Source organism: Erinaceus europaeus, chromosome 8 (genome assembly GCF_950295315.1).
Source record: "Erinaceus europaeus chromosome 8, mEriEur2.1, whole genome shotgun sequence".
In the NCBI taxonomy this organism is placed as follows: Eukaryota; Metazoa; Chordata; class Mammalia; order Eulipotyphla; family Erinaceidae; genus Erinaceus; species Erinaceus europaeus.
In genome coordinates, this window is record NC_080169.1 from 66,279,521 (window position 1) to 66,295,625 (window position 16,105).

General features: G+C 35.5%; 1 pseudogene; it reads left to right on the forward strand.

The window, feature by feature from the left end:
* The window catches only part of LOC132539723 (cadherin-related family member 3-like), a 208,172-nt pseudogene that overhangs the window by 173,904 nt on the left and 18,163 nt on the right, over positions 1-16,105 (forward strand).

A 16,105-nucleotide genomic window follows, 5' to 3' on the forward strand; every position in this document is an offset into this window, starting at 1 on the left:
CATTCAGTACAATACTTGCAAGCAGTTGTGCTGGGAATATTTTTAAAGCATTAATACTATGAAAGACTCCATAAATCAGAATTATTCTTTCTGTATGAAAAGAATAATAATGTTCTAAGAGCAATACTCCAATACTGTTCTTATTAGTATTTAAGTGTCTGAGCTCTCAGGTTGACTAGATTTTTTTCCCTTTTATTCTATACACATTGTAGGAAATAATCTCTGTCTTATTGTATGTACTGGATTGGTTATTTCAACAATGTGCAGAAATGTTTTGATTGAAATGAAATAATAGGGATTAATTGCCAGAGATGGAATTTTAGTCAAAAAAACATGAGACAAGTAAGAGATTTGGTAAGGCATCTTTTTAAATAAGAAGGACTAAAAAGAACACATCCACAAAGATAATTCCAATAAGAAAATCAATACTGTGCACTGTATTGGGAAGTAGGAAGGGAGAGGAAATTGAATGTTTTACATTCCAAATAGTGAGTTGTCAGAGTTACCTTTAGAGGTACTGTGGAACTATAATTCAAAAGGCAGAACATTGATGAATAAGTTGAAGTGCAGAAGTAGAACGAGGAAGAAAATAAAAGTTTGAAAGTATGATGTGCTGTTCACAGGTCCTCCATGGCTCCAGGTCTTCGATTTATTCTTCAAGTCTATTTCTTGATTCTTTTACAAAGTCTTAGGTCCTCAGCGTTCTGTGTGCCTGATTGTGAAACAAGAGTGATAAACTAGAAGATTATTTGCACCTGGAAAGTGAAATGATTTATGCAAAAAGGGGAGAAAAAATTTTATTTAAGAAACTAATGGGAGTCCGGCGATAGCGCAGTGGGTTAAGCGCAGGTGGCGCAAGGTGCGAGGACCAGCGTAAACTTCTTGATTTTAGCCCCCGGCTCCCCACCTGCAGGGGAGTCGCTTCAAAGGTGGTGAAACAAGTCGTCTGCAGGTGTCTATCTTTTTCTTCCCTCTCCCCTCCTCTCTCCGTTTCTCTCTGTCCAATCAAAAAAATAAAGAATCTAATTATTTTCACTTGTACAACAAAGTCCTGTTCATGATGGTAGATAAGTAGTAAAAGACACAAAGAAGGGAATGAACAAATTGGTTATATAAAATATAATGAAAGTTATTTAAGGAGGGAGTAGGAAAAAAAAAAAACAGAGTCGGAATGGAAGCACAGCAGGTTAAGCACAGGTGGCGCAAAGCACAAGGACCTGTTAGGATCCTGTTCCTGCTCCCTGCTTCCCAACTGCAGGGGAGTCGCTTCACAGGCTGTAAAGCACGTCAGCAGGTGTCTCTGTTTCTCTTCCTATCTCTCCTTTCTTTCTCGATTTCTCTCTGTTTCTATCCAATAACAAATCAATAAATTAAAAAAAGAAAAAAAAAAGAAAAGAAACACAAGAGAGGATCCTAGGGCTACAAAAAGACTTTAAAAATCATAGTAACTTGGGGGCTGGGCGGTGGCTCAGCGGGTTAAGCGCGCATGGTGCAAAGTGCAAGGACTGGCATAAGGATCCCAGTTAGAGCCAGCCCCCAGCTCTCCATCTGCAGGAGGGGGTCGCTTCTCAGGTGTGGAAAAGGTCTTCAGGTGTATATCTTCCTCTTCTACTCTGTCTCCCCTTCCTCTGTCGACCTCTCTCTGTCCTATCCAATAACAGCGACAGCAATAACAACAACAACAATAACAACAGTGATAATCAACAAAGGCATCAAAAGGGAAAAAAATGGCCTCCAGGAGCAGTGGATTCGGAGTGCCAGCCATAACCCTGGAGGCAAAAAAAAAAAATCATAGTAACTTATACCTGTCCAGGGTGTATCATTCAGGTGCTACTCTAAGTACTTTGTATGTTATATATACATATATATGTTATTTATATATATATATATAAATTTTCTAAGCATATACTTTTAAAATACTATTTTATATAGTTAAGGGAATCAAAGTTTCCTACCCAAGAACCTACCTTGGAGGCAGAATTTTAATGAAAATTTTCACTCCAGAATGCGTAGTCCAAATTCAGAATCCTGTTACTAGAGATATATTTTGTAATTTACTAGAATGATAATGGTAACTTAGGTTATTTACTGCTTAATATGTGTCTTTGTTTCTTTACATATTAAACAGATGCAATTTTTTCCCAGCTAACTTCTGGGGCTATTACTTAGTCTTACTTGAGAAATCGTACTTTAAACAAAATGTGGCAGTTCATTTTAAAATGAACAAAAAAGGTGTAAAAGGATTTAAAAAAAATTAAGGAACTTGATCTTGAATGGTCTTGATTACTTCATTAGTGCAGACAGATTGAGATACTTTAAATGAAGACATTAATAGTATTAGAAGCTTCAAGAGCACATAAAGATTTGGACAAACTAGTAATACTGGATAATCCCCAGTAGTACTATTATTTTTACTCTAGTTTGATAATGGGATATTTGCCAGACCATAACAAAGGAAATTCCATATTACGATTTAGCAGATATTCTTACGTTGGCTTCAGTGCCATTTTGTTTTCTATGTAGTCTGTCAACATTCATATCATCTTATATTAGTGCAGTGTGTCACACATAAAATTGCACTTACTATGGAAACCAAGATTTCTCATGGGATTCTGAACATTAGGATGACAACAATGCTGAATACATCTACCCACACAAGAGTTTTTCATTCCGAGTTTTCTCTTTTTCTTCTTTGGCTCTAACATGAAAATGCAGAAATAAAGCCTGAGGGGTTTTGGTTTTATTTTTGTTATTCATTTGAACTTGAATACCAGTTTGTTTCTACTATCAATGCTGTTGTTTAATCCAAACTGCTTTTATTTTTACAGAGCAGCAAATCTTAACAGCATGTTAAAAACATGGGTGGGAAGCATTATCATTAGTTTTATATTATTTTGGTTTAAGAAGTCTACGTAAAGTAAAAGCTAAAGGTTAAAATTATGTCTGTGCCCACCCACAACCAGGAAGCTCTCCTAAGTAAAGCAATTAAAGTTCAGTCTTGCTGGAGGCTGTGCCTGTGTATGTGTGTGTAAACCCTAGAGATAACATGTAAATGGTCTGCTGAGATAAAGGATGTTCAGTAAGATTCCAAAAACTCAAGAACATGTAATTTTCAAGAGAGAAAGCCAAAATGCAAGTTTTCCTGTAAGAACTACAAATATCACTTATAAAATTGGTCCCATAAACTGAGAAGAAAAACACACTAAAGGAATCACATTTAAATACCACTATGCTAATCAAGGGATGTTATCTCTGTTCTTTCATCTCTTTTATTTTTCCTGGAGTGATAAGATTAAAAGGGAAATAATGACTTCAATTACCATTTGTCATACTCTTAGCAAATGTTATCTTGTTATTTGTAAAATACTGGGCTATCAGAAAAGCCATGATGCCTTTTTACATAGAAACATATTTCATGAGTTTTCCATCAACCCAACTAATCCCATTTTCAAGAGTGAAGAGAGGGATCATTCGTTTCCTTGTTTTTTTTGATCATATGGTATTGGGTTGGTTGTAGTTCCTTCCAAATAAAGTTGTAAGATAGTAGCAAATTTCATGTGTTTAATTCATAAGAAATCTTCCAATGCCTAGGGCCAAAAGAAGGAGTAATAGCATCTAATAATGAGATTACAAAGTAAAACTTGAAGGAACTCTAGATTTATATATAATCATATTTTAAATAATTTTACTGCCATTTCCAAGGAAAAGAAAACAATGTCATTTATCAAACTTTGTGTGTTTTGTAAGGCCTGATCCCACTTATTATTAATGATTTACAATATTAAAAATATTGACTTTAGCTTATTTAAACATAGCTACTTTGATAGCCTATTTCAGAAAATTCTATTTTCTATTAACTTATTTCTACATGTTCTACAGTTTTAACAGTGCACTTATCTTTTACAGACTTTTTAATAGCAAATCCATTCACCAGCTTGTAAAATGTTCTTCTACAACAGATTTGAGATTTATCTTTAGCCTCCACATTCCACAAATGTCATGTTATATATATCTTATCTTTGAAATTCATTCAAAATTAAAAGTGTGTAAATTAAAACTCTATACCAGGTGCCATGTGGTGATGAACTTGGTTGAACACACATGTTACCATGTATAAGGACCTATGCTTCTTTTTTCTTTTCTTTTTGCCTCCAGGGTTGTTGCTGGGCTTGGTGCCTGCATTAAGAATCCACTGTCCCTGGAGGCCATTTTCCCCATTTTGTTGCCCTTGTTACCTTGTTTATTGTTGTTGTTATTGTTGTTATTGTCATTGCTGTCATTGTTGTCATTGTTGTTGGATAGGACAGAGAGAAATTAAGAAGAGGTGAAGACAGAGGGGGAGAGAAAAACAGGTACCTGCAGACTTACTTCACAGCTTGTGAAGTGACTGCTTAGCAAGTGGGGAGCTGGGGACTTGAACCAGGATCCTTATGCCAGTCCTTGTGCTTTGCCCATGTGCACTTAACCCATTGCGCTACTGCCTGACCCCCAGGACCTGTTTCTATTCTTAATAATAGATTATATTTTGTTGTGTGAATCAGTTGATGACTTATGATAGAATTTCTATATTCCTCCTTACTTTCAAAGTCATTGAAGTAGGTTTGGTTTTCACTAATAGTTTCATATATCTTTACTGTAAATATAATGTACAATTAAGTCACAATTTCTCAGAGAATTTTTCCTGATTATTCAAAATAACAACAGACCACATATATTTCTTTTAGATCGTTGGAAAATTTTTATAATGTACTGCCTCCATCCACTTCTCAGTAGTTTTAGTTTTAAAATTAAAATAGTTTACCACTATAGGTAACTGACTACTGATGAAGAATTTTAAAAAGAATGAAGAATATTTTGATTTAACTAAAATTTAAAGAATCATTTATCCAAAAAAGGAAGAATTCTATGAAAAAGTGTGTTTTAATGTGTAGGTAACAAAATGAAAATGAAGAACGTGTAACAAAATTTCATGAAATGTTATTAATAGAGTGTATGTGCATAAGATCTTTGACATTTATTACTAGAAGAGTTCATTTTTTTAAAAAAGTTTATTTATTGATGAGAAATAACCAGAGCTTTACTCTGGCATGTGCTATGATTGAATTCAGAACTTCATACATATAGTACTAACACTGTCCACTGCATGACCTCCAGTGCCATAATTTATTTTGCCAATCTCTAAGGAGGAAGATTTCTAAAAACACTTAGGTAATATATAGCCTCCTATTTCTCTTCATGAACTCTATGAATATTCACAGAAATAATTGGCTATCATTTTTAAGCTATATATTAAAGACTAACTATATATATAGATATATATAGAGAGATTTATAGATAAATCTATAAATTTATAGGTTTATCTATAAATCTCTCTATATATATATCTGTAAGGAAATTCCTTATCTAAAGATATACAAGCTCATCATTACTTCTTACAAAGTAAGTTCTTAGTTTCATTATATATTTGAATTTTATGGCTCTTTTTCATTTAACTGAAATTTTTTTATTTATTTATTATTGGATAGAAATAGAGAGAAATTGAGAGGAGTGGGGGAGATAGAGAGGGAGAGAAAGACAGAGAGACACCTGCAGGCCTGCTTCACCAGTTGGGAAGCTTTCCCTCTACAGGCGGGGACCAGGGGCTTGAACCTGGGACCTTGTGCTCTGTAATGTGTGCACTTAGCCAGGTGCGCTACCGCCTGGCCCCCACTGAAATTTATTTTAAGAAAATATTTCATAGATGTCTAAAGGGCCCAAGAATTTATCTCACCTGTGCTTTAGTAATTAATTTACTTTCTGCATATAAAGAAAATCTGTCTTCAAAGTTAAAAATTAAAGTAAATGAATATTTAGAATTATACTTTTTATATTAATAATAACTTATTATGAAACAAGATGTGTATTTTATTTCTTTACTAACAAGAAATAAATTTAAAATAGTACATTTATTACATAAAATAATCTTATTATAAATTATATTTAATGTGGGATATATTTGAGCAAACATTAGAGATTAATTGACTAAATAGTTTTAGTTCTTCAAGTTACCTTAAGTTACATTAATAAAATTCTAGAGTATGAGCAACAATTATTAGTTTACCTTAATAATATTTTTTAGCAAAGAAAGACACTGTTTTATCTTTCTTCAGTGAAAATAGTCCTGATTTATGCAATAGCATTCTAAAAAGTTAATGATTTTTGTTTTGAAATGTATAAACAGTTCAAATACTTCTTCTCCCTTGTAGACTTTATATTGATCACATTTCCATAATCCAATAGTTATACTTCTAACATTTTAATTGGGAACATTTAGAGAAGTGAATATGCCACATTATTGTGTAACTAGAGATTTAGTTTGTCAGGACAATGATGGTCTCTGTCAAAATTAATTCTGACAACCAACACTGGCATAATAAGTTAAGTGCCAAATAATGGAAATAGCACCCTAGAAATAGGAACTGTTGATTCAAGTTTGGCAGAGTGTTTTTGTGCTCAATGTTAGGAACTAGATTAAAGGCTGACCATAATGATTTTGAAGAAAGAAGAATTTTTCCAGCATAATCCTTAAATTCAAAAGCATAATAGTGATGTCAGAAAGACTGTTGAAAGAAAAGCATCTAGAAAATAAGCTTAAGACATCATAAACTGGGGTTGGGGATTGGGGGAAAGGGTAGGCTGTGGTATACACAGTAGAGTGTGCACATTACCAAGCACAAGGATTTAGGTTAAGGTCCAGGTATGCCCTGCCCTGCCCCACTCTGACCAGCCAGTGGTGAACTTGTACTTTGGGATTCTCTCTCTCTCCCCCTCCGTCTCCCTCTCCTTCTCCCTCCTCCCCTCCCCTTCTCCTTATTCCTCTCTCCCCCTTTCCACTCAATTTTTCTTTGCCCCTATTTAAAAAAGAATAAGAAAGGGGGAAAAAGTCAATCATGAACTTGGAAGTCACTAATAAATAATTCACAAATAAACATAGAAAAGTGTCGAATGTTTTAGGCAAATTCTGAGAGCAGTTTGCCTTTTTTCCTCCTTTATTTTACAACAGTTTCACACACTTTAGGTTGTTGAATTGTCATTAAATTTTTGAGATTTTTTTAATTAGTGATTTAATACTGGTTTACAAAATTACAAGATAACGGGTATAATTCCACAAAGTTCCCACCACCAGGATTCTGTGTCCACATTCCTTTCATTGGAAACTGCAGTGGTTCTTCCAATGTCACAGTGGTTCTTCCAATGACCACTGTTTCTGTAATTGTCTATATATCATCTATCTATCTATCTATCTATCTATATCTATCTATCTATTTTGCCCATTTTTTTTCTATGATCCTGTCTTTTCTCCACTTCTTTCTTTTCCTTTTTTTTTTTGTGATGTAATATTGATTTACAAAATTTTGGGACAACAGACCAACACCAGAGTCCTGAGTCCCCATTCCTTTCATTGGAACTTGCAGTAGCCTTCCCAAGATCACAGGCATAAGTAGACTTTAATTTCTATAACTATCTGTCCGTATATTTGCCCATTTCTTCCACAGTCCTGATCTCTACACTCTCCAAGTCAAATCTACACACACTGCCACTTTTAAATGTCCCTTTTCCCTCTTTATGGGTTCTGATGAAATTGAAGATCAGAGCTCTCTATCATTTCCTCTTATAGGGGGAAGTGTGGAATATGAACTCCAACTCCATCAAGATTCAGAGAGAGAAAAGAGAGTAAGAAGGACATTCAGAAGTCTTACTAGGTATAGGTGTGACTTAGAAAGGTAGAGAAGGCAGAACCATAGAAAAAATGTGCAAATATATATAAATATATACAAATGGTTGTAGAAGTAATAGTCAACCCACATATATGACCTTGGAAAAACTACTGCAGTTTCCATTTGTGGAAACAAGGACACAGAACTCTGGTGGTGTGGACGATGTGGAATTATACCCCTGTTATCTCATAATTTTATAAATCAACATTGAATCACAAATAATGAAATAAAAAATAATATTTTCATTGTAGAATATGAACGATGAACCTCCTGTATGCAATCCGCCTCATTGGGAAACTACAATTTATTCTACTACTAAAATTCCCTTTATTCAGCTTAACTGCTCAAAGATTCTCCTCAGGAAGAGTTAAGCTATACCATTGTAGGAGGTCAGACATTTGATTTCAGATAAGCCACTTCTATGCAATTTTTTAAAGATACACATGTGAAATATTGTACAACTTTTGGAAATGTACTATTATGGAACTTAAAACTAGAACTTGAAGACAAAAGAAAGAATGTAATACATAATGTAGTTTTATTGAACCTCATCGTTCTCAGGAAATAAAAATAATCAATTCACACTTTGGAGACCAAATGCTGATTCTCCTTGTCTGGCTATCATTCAGGATTTCCAGTATAATGTATTTCAGGGAATTCAAGACTCTGTGACTTTCCAGCTACTTATTGAAGTTACTGATGAATTAGGTGGGGATAAAGCTAGTCAGCTGTCAGCCACTACAACAGTCATAATTAATGTGCTTCCTTGGACTATAATGCAGCCAACTTCTTCCATAAAAGTAACTACAACTACAGTAAGTACTTAGTGATGAAATATAGTTCTAAGGTACTCTGAATTAGTCATGATTATCGATGGTATTTGATAACTCTCACAGGAAATATTTGTATTTTCATAATGAAAGACATCAATTAAGCAGTTTCTTTTATGTATTAGAATTTCCATAGTAAAAATAAAGATAAAATTATTGTTGCTCTTGGTCTTTGATTTCAAATTTATAACAAATACATCAGTGTTCATCATTTTAGGTATTTTTTTTCAGTATTTTATTTAAGTTATTTTCAATTCTGCTGATTTTCACTTTAATGTATATTTTATGAATACTCAGGAAGGCTTTGCTATGCACATATTATATAAGGTTTATAATATATGAATAGTTTATTTCCTTGAAAAGCACATAGTCTCACTGGAAGAAAAAAATGATAGAAATTTTTAAGTAAATACTAGACAGTGTCAAACAATAGTACAATTGTCTTCTTTGCTGAAAACAAAATGAAAACATGGTGGATTAATTTAGAATAGTACCATCTATAAATAGAGTAGGAAAATAGTGATGTAGTTCTCCCTTCCTCCTCCTCCTCCTCCATTTCCACCTCCTTCTCCCCCTCTCTCTCCCACTCCTCTTCTTCCTCAACTCCTCTTCCTCCTCAATTTCTCCTCTTTTTTCTCCTTCTTCTCTTTATTACCTCCAGGACCACACCACTCTGTGCTAATTTTTTTGTTTACTTGTTTGTTTCCACTGGAAAAAAAAAAGTAATACAGTGAGGCAGAGAGAGAGGGAAAGAAACCACAGCATTAGGGGGCTGGGTGGTTGTGGACCTGGTTGAGCACACCTGTTACAGTGCTAAAGGTCCCAGGTTTGAGCCCCTGGTCCCCACCTGAGGGGGAAAGCTTTGCGAGTGGTGAAGCAGTGCTGCAGATATGTCTCGCTCCCTCTCTATCACTTCCTTCCTCTTGATTTCTGGCTGTCTCTACCCAATACATAAATAAATAAAGATTGTCAGGCATTAAGACAGCTCCCCCTGCTCCACCCTGCACTGGGATACTATGGCTTATTTACATAATCATTGTTTTGCCTGAAAGATCCCTACCCATTCCATTCCTTTGATCTATATTCTTCAAGACCAGCCCTGCCTGCAGGGTAACATTAATCCCACCAGTTAAAACCCTGGAAACAGTTGCTAGAGAGGTTCTACCTTTCCAGTCCCTCCCATTTTTCTCTGCCTTTCTCCTAAATATATATGGATTGTGAAACCACTTCAGGGGCAGACTTGGCTCTTCCAGTCCTGAGAGAGGGAAAAGGGGAGGCAGACGTAGACCACTGTAGTTTTTTGGCTCCACGAGGTTTTAACCAGGTGCTTACATGTCCAACTCTGGGGCGCCCACATGAATAAAGATTTGTATTGCTACCGCCACAAATTTGGTTCCTGGGTTATCTCTGCCACAAACTTGGTTCCTGAGTTATCTCTGCCACGAACTTGGTTCCTGGGTTATCTCTCCCTCCTGTGATGCTAGCCCGACAAAAGATAATGCAAAAAGAAAAAAAGAAAGAAAAAGAAGGAAAGAAAAAAAGAAAAGAAGAGAAGAGGAAAAAAAAAAAAAAAGAAACCAAAGCATTGACAAGTCCTTCAGTGAGTTAGGAACCTGGATCTCATACATGAAAAAATAGCACATTATCCAAGTGAATTAATGTGTTGGTCCCTGATGTAATGCTTAAAGAATAAATACTTATTATTTAAAACATAATGTGAAGTAGGAAAGCACTTCAGAGAGAAAGCATAGAATTCATCTGAGAAGAATGAAATATATTCGGTGAGTTATTGAGAATACAGTGAAGTAGCAAGCTTGATAGATGTGGAGAAAAGGAAGTTTATGATGTCTATGTAAAACCTTCAATATGGACAAGCAGGAATGTGAAAGTGAGAAAATTCAATACTTACTGAAGAGAGGAAGTTATAGCAGTTTCACAGAAGGAGTGATATTGAACATTTTATGAATATTGATATGGAAGCAAAGAAAAATGTGATAGTAATATCTTGTGTGCAGTATGCTACTTAATTTAAATAGGTGGATGTTAAACAGTGTATTTAATAGTCATTTTTATACCCTCATTAACATAATTGTGATATTCTCTACAGAGTTAACTCAATTACATAAATCTGAATTAAAACAGCTATTTGTTTTCCATTCACCCTACCACCTCCAAGGCCCCAGGCCTTGCCTTTATGCAAGTTCACTGTTCCTGGGATAACTTTTTTTTTTTTCCTTTTAATAGATCACTGGTCAGCTCTGGTTTATGTGGTGTGGGGGATAGAACCTGGGACTTTAGAGCCTCATGCATGAGAGTCTCTTTGTATGATCTACTCCCAACCTGGGATGACTTTTTTATTTAGGTAGATAAGGAACTAGAGATTAAAGAGAGATTAAAAAAAAAAAAGAGAGAGCCCATGATACCAGAATTTCCTCTGATGTCATGACACCACTCATGTGGTAATGGAATTTTAATCTTCACTATATACATGCAAGGTATATGTCCTACCCAGTGATATGACTCTTACCCCTAGAATGGTTATCTGTTGATTCAGAGAAATTTATTGAAAATTCCTCCCATTGTTTAACTTCACAATCACAAACTTTTGCATTAGTTATACAAAATCATACACAAAGTTTGAGTATTCTCGATCAAAGGAAAAACAAAAATTAAATTAATATGGTGTAGGACTGATAATATTTCCAAATACTTGGAGAAAAAAATGACCCTACCCCCCAACGAATGGCAATATTAAACTATGCCTCTCATAATTGCTTACTTTTTTTCACATTCCATCTGATAAATACCACATGATTAAATATAGCAAGTCACAGGTGAAGAAAAGATACCCTACTTAAAATAAGTAAAACCACAGATAAGAAATGGAACATTAAGACAGTAAGTACAGAAGTCATCACAGTGTAAAATCATAAAACCTATTAAAATATACAAACCTAGTTATAAATTTTTACAGTGTAATAAAGAACATCATAGTAGAATCAAAAATGTGAAATTGTATCAATTATATATAGAAATAAAAAATACAATACCTGAAATTAAAACTTGACATATGGAGTACACAAACACTATACTTAAAATTAAGTACATGTATTTTAACACAAATTAACTTTTAGAAAATATAGTTATATGTAAGATGATAAGGCAATTTAAACAAATTTTACTAGATTGAGATGCAGATTATCTGTGATTATAAGTAATTATGCTAGAAATCAAAACAAATAACTAGACTATCTTTTATATCTTTTTTCATAATTTAAAAAATTATCTTTATTTATAAAAATAATAGACATAATAGAAACAGCCATAAATCAAGAAGGAAGGGAAGAGAGAGACATAGAGAGAACTGCAGCACTGCTTCACCACTTGTAAAGCTTTCCCCTTGCAGGTGGAGACCAGGGGCTCGAACCAGGATTATTGAACATTGTAACATGTGCTATATATACATGGGGGCTGTGCTATATATAGTATGGTGGCACACATACTAATTAGCCCAAGGATCTCAGTTCATGTCCCAAGCTTCCACATGCAGAGACCAAGTTTTTTTTTTAATTTGTTTATCATTATTTATTTATTGGACAGAAACAACCAAAAATTGGGAGAAAGGAGAGAGAAAGAGAGAGAGAGAGAGAAGGAAGGAAAGAGAGAGGGATTGACCTGCATCACTGCTTCACCACTTGTGAAACTTTCCTCCTGCAAGTGGAGACTAAGGACTTGAACCTTGGTCCTTGCACATTGTAGCATGTGTACTCAACCAGGTGTGCACCATCTGGCCATGAGACAAAGCTTTTGGAGTTGTGGACCAGTGTTTAAGATGTCTCTTCTCCTCTTCCTCCTCCTCTTCCTCCTCCTAATATTTCTCTATCTCCTCTTCCTCCTCACCCTTCTCTTTTCCTCTTTCTTTATATTTGTCTTTGTCTCACCTCTGTCAAAATAAAAATATTTAAAAAATGGCTGTCAGGATCCAAAGAGTCCTCAATTCACCACTGAGCCCAAAAGTAGCTGCTGGTAGAGGATGGTGGCGTGGGGTGGAGATAGCAACATCTTCATAATAAAACTGTGAAATGCAGATAAGATAAAATTGAAGTCTTGGGAGTCAGGCAGTAGTGCAGAGGGTTAAATGCACGTGGCCCAAGCAAAGTACAAGGACCTGTGTAAGGACCCTGGTTCAAGCCCCCAGCTTTCTCTCCCCTGGTCTGTCTCCCCCTCCTTTCTCCATTTCTCTCTGTCCTATCTAACAATGACGAAATCAATAACAACAATATTAAATACAACAACAATAAAAAGAGGGGCAACAAGAGGGAAAATAAATAAATATAAAAAAATTTTAAAAATTGAGGTCTATATATTTCTCCTAAGTACCATCTTAATAGTATCTCGGAATGTATTATTTTGTCATCATTTATCAAAAATACTCTTATATGTTAAATTTATCCTTTTTCTACATGTTATTAAAATTGCATTTTATTTGATTCCAGGAAAAAAGAAAAATAAGCTCAAATTTTTGTTTTAAATAAACATAACAAATTTGAAAAGTAGAAAGCGAACCTATAAAAGTAAAGCCAAATTTGTTGTTTTGAAAATGACAATAAAATCCATATTACTCTGAGGAGGTTGACAAGTCAAAAGAGTAAAGTTATATGTTTTTAATGCCAGGAATAAAAAGGCCTTAAAATAAGCCTTAAAATAGTTTATGAGAATATTGTGAATATCATTTTCAATAAATTTCACAAAAAAGGCTAAAGGCAGGATTTGTTCTACTCCACATAAAGCAATATAAGCATTAATAATCAATATATTGTAGTTTAAGCAGATGAAAGTTAAGAGAATGGAATAGTGTACACCTAGCAGTCCAGAACATATGGGCTTATGAATTATGTCAAGGGTGACACTACAGACAATAGTAAAATGATGATGGCACTAATCAATTGTGTGTGGTGAATAATATGCAGAAAAAAAATAAAGGTTACTCACTATCTAAATTAAATCCAGATGAGTAGTTGACTTAAGTGGCTAAAATGAATAACTAAGCTTTAAAAAGTCTCTCTTTTTTAAACAATTCCAAGATAAGAAAAAATTCATTTACTAAGACAAAACATTGCTATAAAAGAAACTTTCAGGGAGTCAGGCAGTAGCGCAGCGGGTTAAGCTCATGTGGCACAATGTGCAAGGACTGGTTAGGATCCCAGTTCAAGCCCCCAACTCCCACCTGCAGGGGAGTCACTTTACAGTCTGTGAAGCAGGCCTGAAGATGTCTCTCTGTCTCTATTCTTCTCTATCTCCCCCTTCTCTCTCAATTTCTCTCTGTCTCTAGCCAATAACAAATAAAAAAAATTAAAAAAAAGAAACTTTCACAAAAATGAATAAACTTGAATAAGAGCTTGTCATGAGGGGCCAGGCAGCAGTACAGTTCATAGAATGTGATGGAGCCTGGCAGGAATTGACCTGAGGGGTGCGTCTATCCTGTCAGTCACTCTCTCTACTGAGAGGTCAAGCGAGGGGGACACAAGGACCCCAAAGATTTGCCTCCTCCTTACAGACTTCCTGCCTCACAAAGCATCCTGCATTTTTCTGCCTCCAAGCCCAGCATTCCTTAAAACATTAAGCCAGCTCCCCTGCTCCACCCTGCATTCCTTGATACTATGTCCCATCCTTTTATTATCTCCATATCAATCTTCTGCTTTGTCTAACAAATGACTTAAGGCCTCCACCCTATTCCACCACGCATTCTCCTCATTTAATATATTCTTTTTCTACCCTCAAGACCGCAGGGTATTATTAATCCTACAAGTTAAACCCCTAGCAACAGTTGCTAAGGAAGTCCCTACCTTTTTAACCTTTCTCTGCCCCTTTCATAACCATGTATGATATTGTCAAGCCACTTCCGTTTCTGACTTGTATCTTCAACCTGGAGGAGTGAGCGGGGCAGACTGGCAGGCTGATGCTGGCCATTGCTGTTTGTGCCAGGAGCTTGGTTCCTGAGTCACCTCTCTCTCTCTCTCTTTCTCTCTCTTTCTCGCATCACTAGCCTGACAGACAAGGTCCCAGGTTAAGTACCCCGTGCCCACCTGCAGTGGAGGAGAGGGGGAGCTTCATGCTGGGTGAAACAGTGTTGCAAGTGTCTCTCTTTCTCTCTTGGATATTCCTCTTCCTTATTTATATTTGTCTCTAGCAAATAAATAAATAAATAAATATTTTAAAAACTCTCATGAATAAAGCAACGACTGTGTTTCAGCATAATTTAGTGGAGAACATAAGTTGTTTAGACAAATCTACATGTAAGATGACAGTTAAAATTGAATTGTGAATATTTGACTGTTTCATTCACTAACAGACCTACCTTACAATGCCCAAACTCTGAGGTTCAAACCTCAGCACCTTATAGCACCCTCAAGATACCAGGAAACCTCCAACCATGGTGGAACAGTTATGTGGTGACGTTTTCACTCTGTTTCTACACACACACACACACACACACACACACACACACACACACACACACACCACAAACACACATAGGCATGCATGTGTACATATATGAAACCAGGAGTGTGTGAGGCCACAGCATCACACACATACCTTATTTTTAAATAGATTATAACCCCAGAAAAATGTAAAAATACTGAAAAGGGAGTAACTCAAGATTCCAGTGAACCTTCTTAAACTATTAACATTTAATGGTTTAAATTGCTCCTAAAGTAATCCTCAAATTTTATTCTTTTTGACATTCATTAAAAATTTGAACCGGGAGTCAGGCTGTAGCACAGCAGGTTAAGAGCACGTGACGCAAAACGCAAGGACCAGATCAAGGATCCCAGTTCGAGACCTGGCTCCCCATCTGCAAGGGGGTCACTTCACAGCAGTGAAGCAGGTCTGCAGGTGTCTATCTTTCTCTCCCCCTCTGTCTTCCCCTCCTCTCTCCATTACTCTCTGTCCTATCCAACAACAACAACAACAATAAAACAACAAGGGCAACAAAAGGGAATAAATAAAATAAATATAAAAAAAATTTGAACCATGGGGCTGGTGGTGGCACACCTGGTTGAGTGCACATGTTTCAATGTTCAGGGAGCCAGGTTCAAACCCCGGGTGTCCACCTACAGGGGAAAGATTTGTGAGTGGTGAAGCATTGTTGCAGGTATCTCTCTTTCTCTCTCCCTCTATCTCCCCCTTCTCTCTCGATTTCAGGCAGTCTCTAGCCAATAAATAAATAAAGATAAAAAACATTTAAAAATTTAAATCATATGATCTATACAATCAGTAGAACTTATTGTTTTGAACAGAAATATTTTTCCTGATAGTTCTTCAAATTAGTCCTCTATCTGATTCCAACCCCATCCTAGGTTATGTACCTACATAAATACTTATATCTTTTTATGATAGGTAAATATTGCCAACAATGATATAAATTCAGCACTATAGTTAGGTGTTATAGTAAATTTTTTAAATTTATTTTTACCTCCAGGGTTATTATTGGGACTCAATACCTGCACCAAGAAT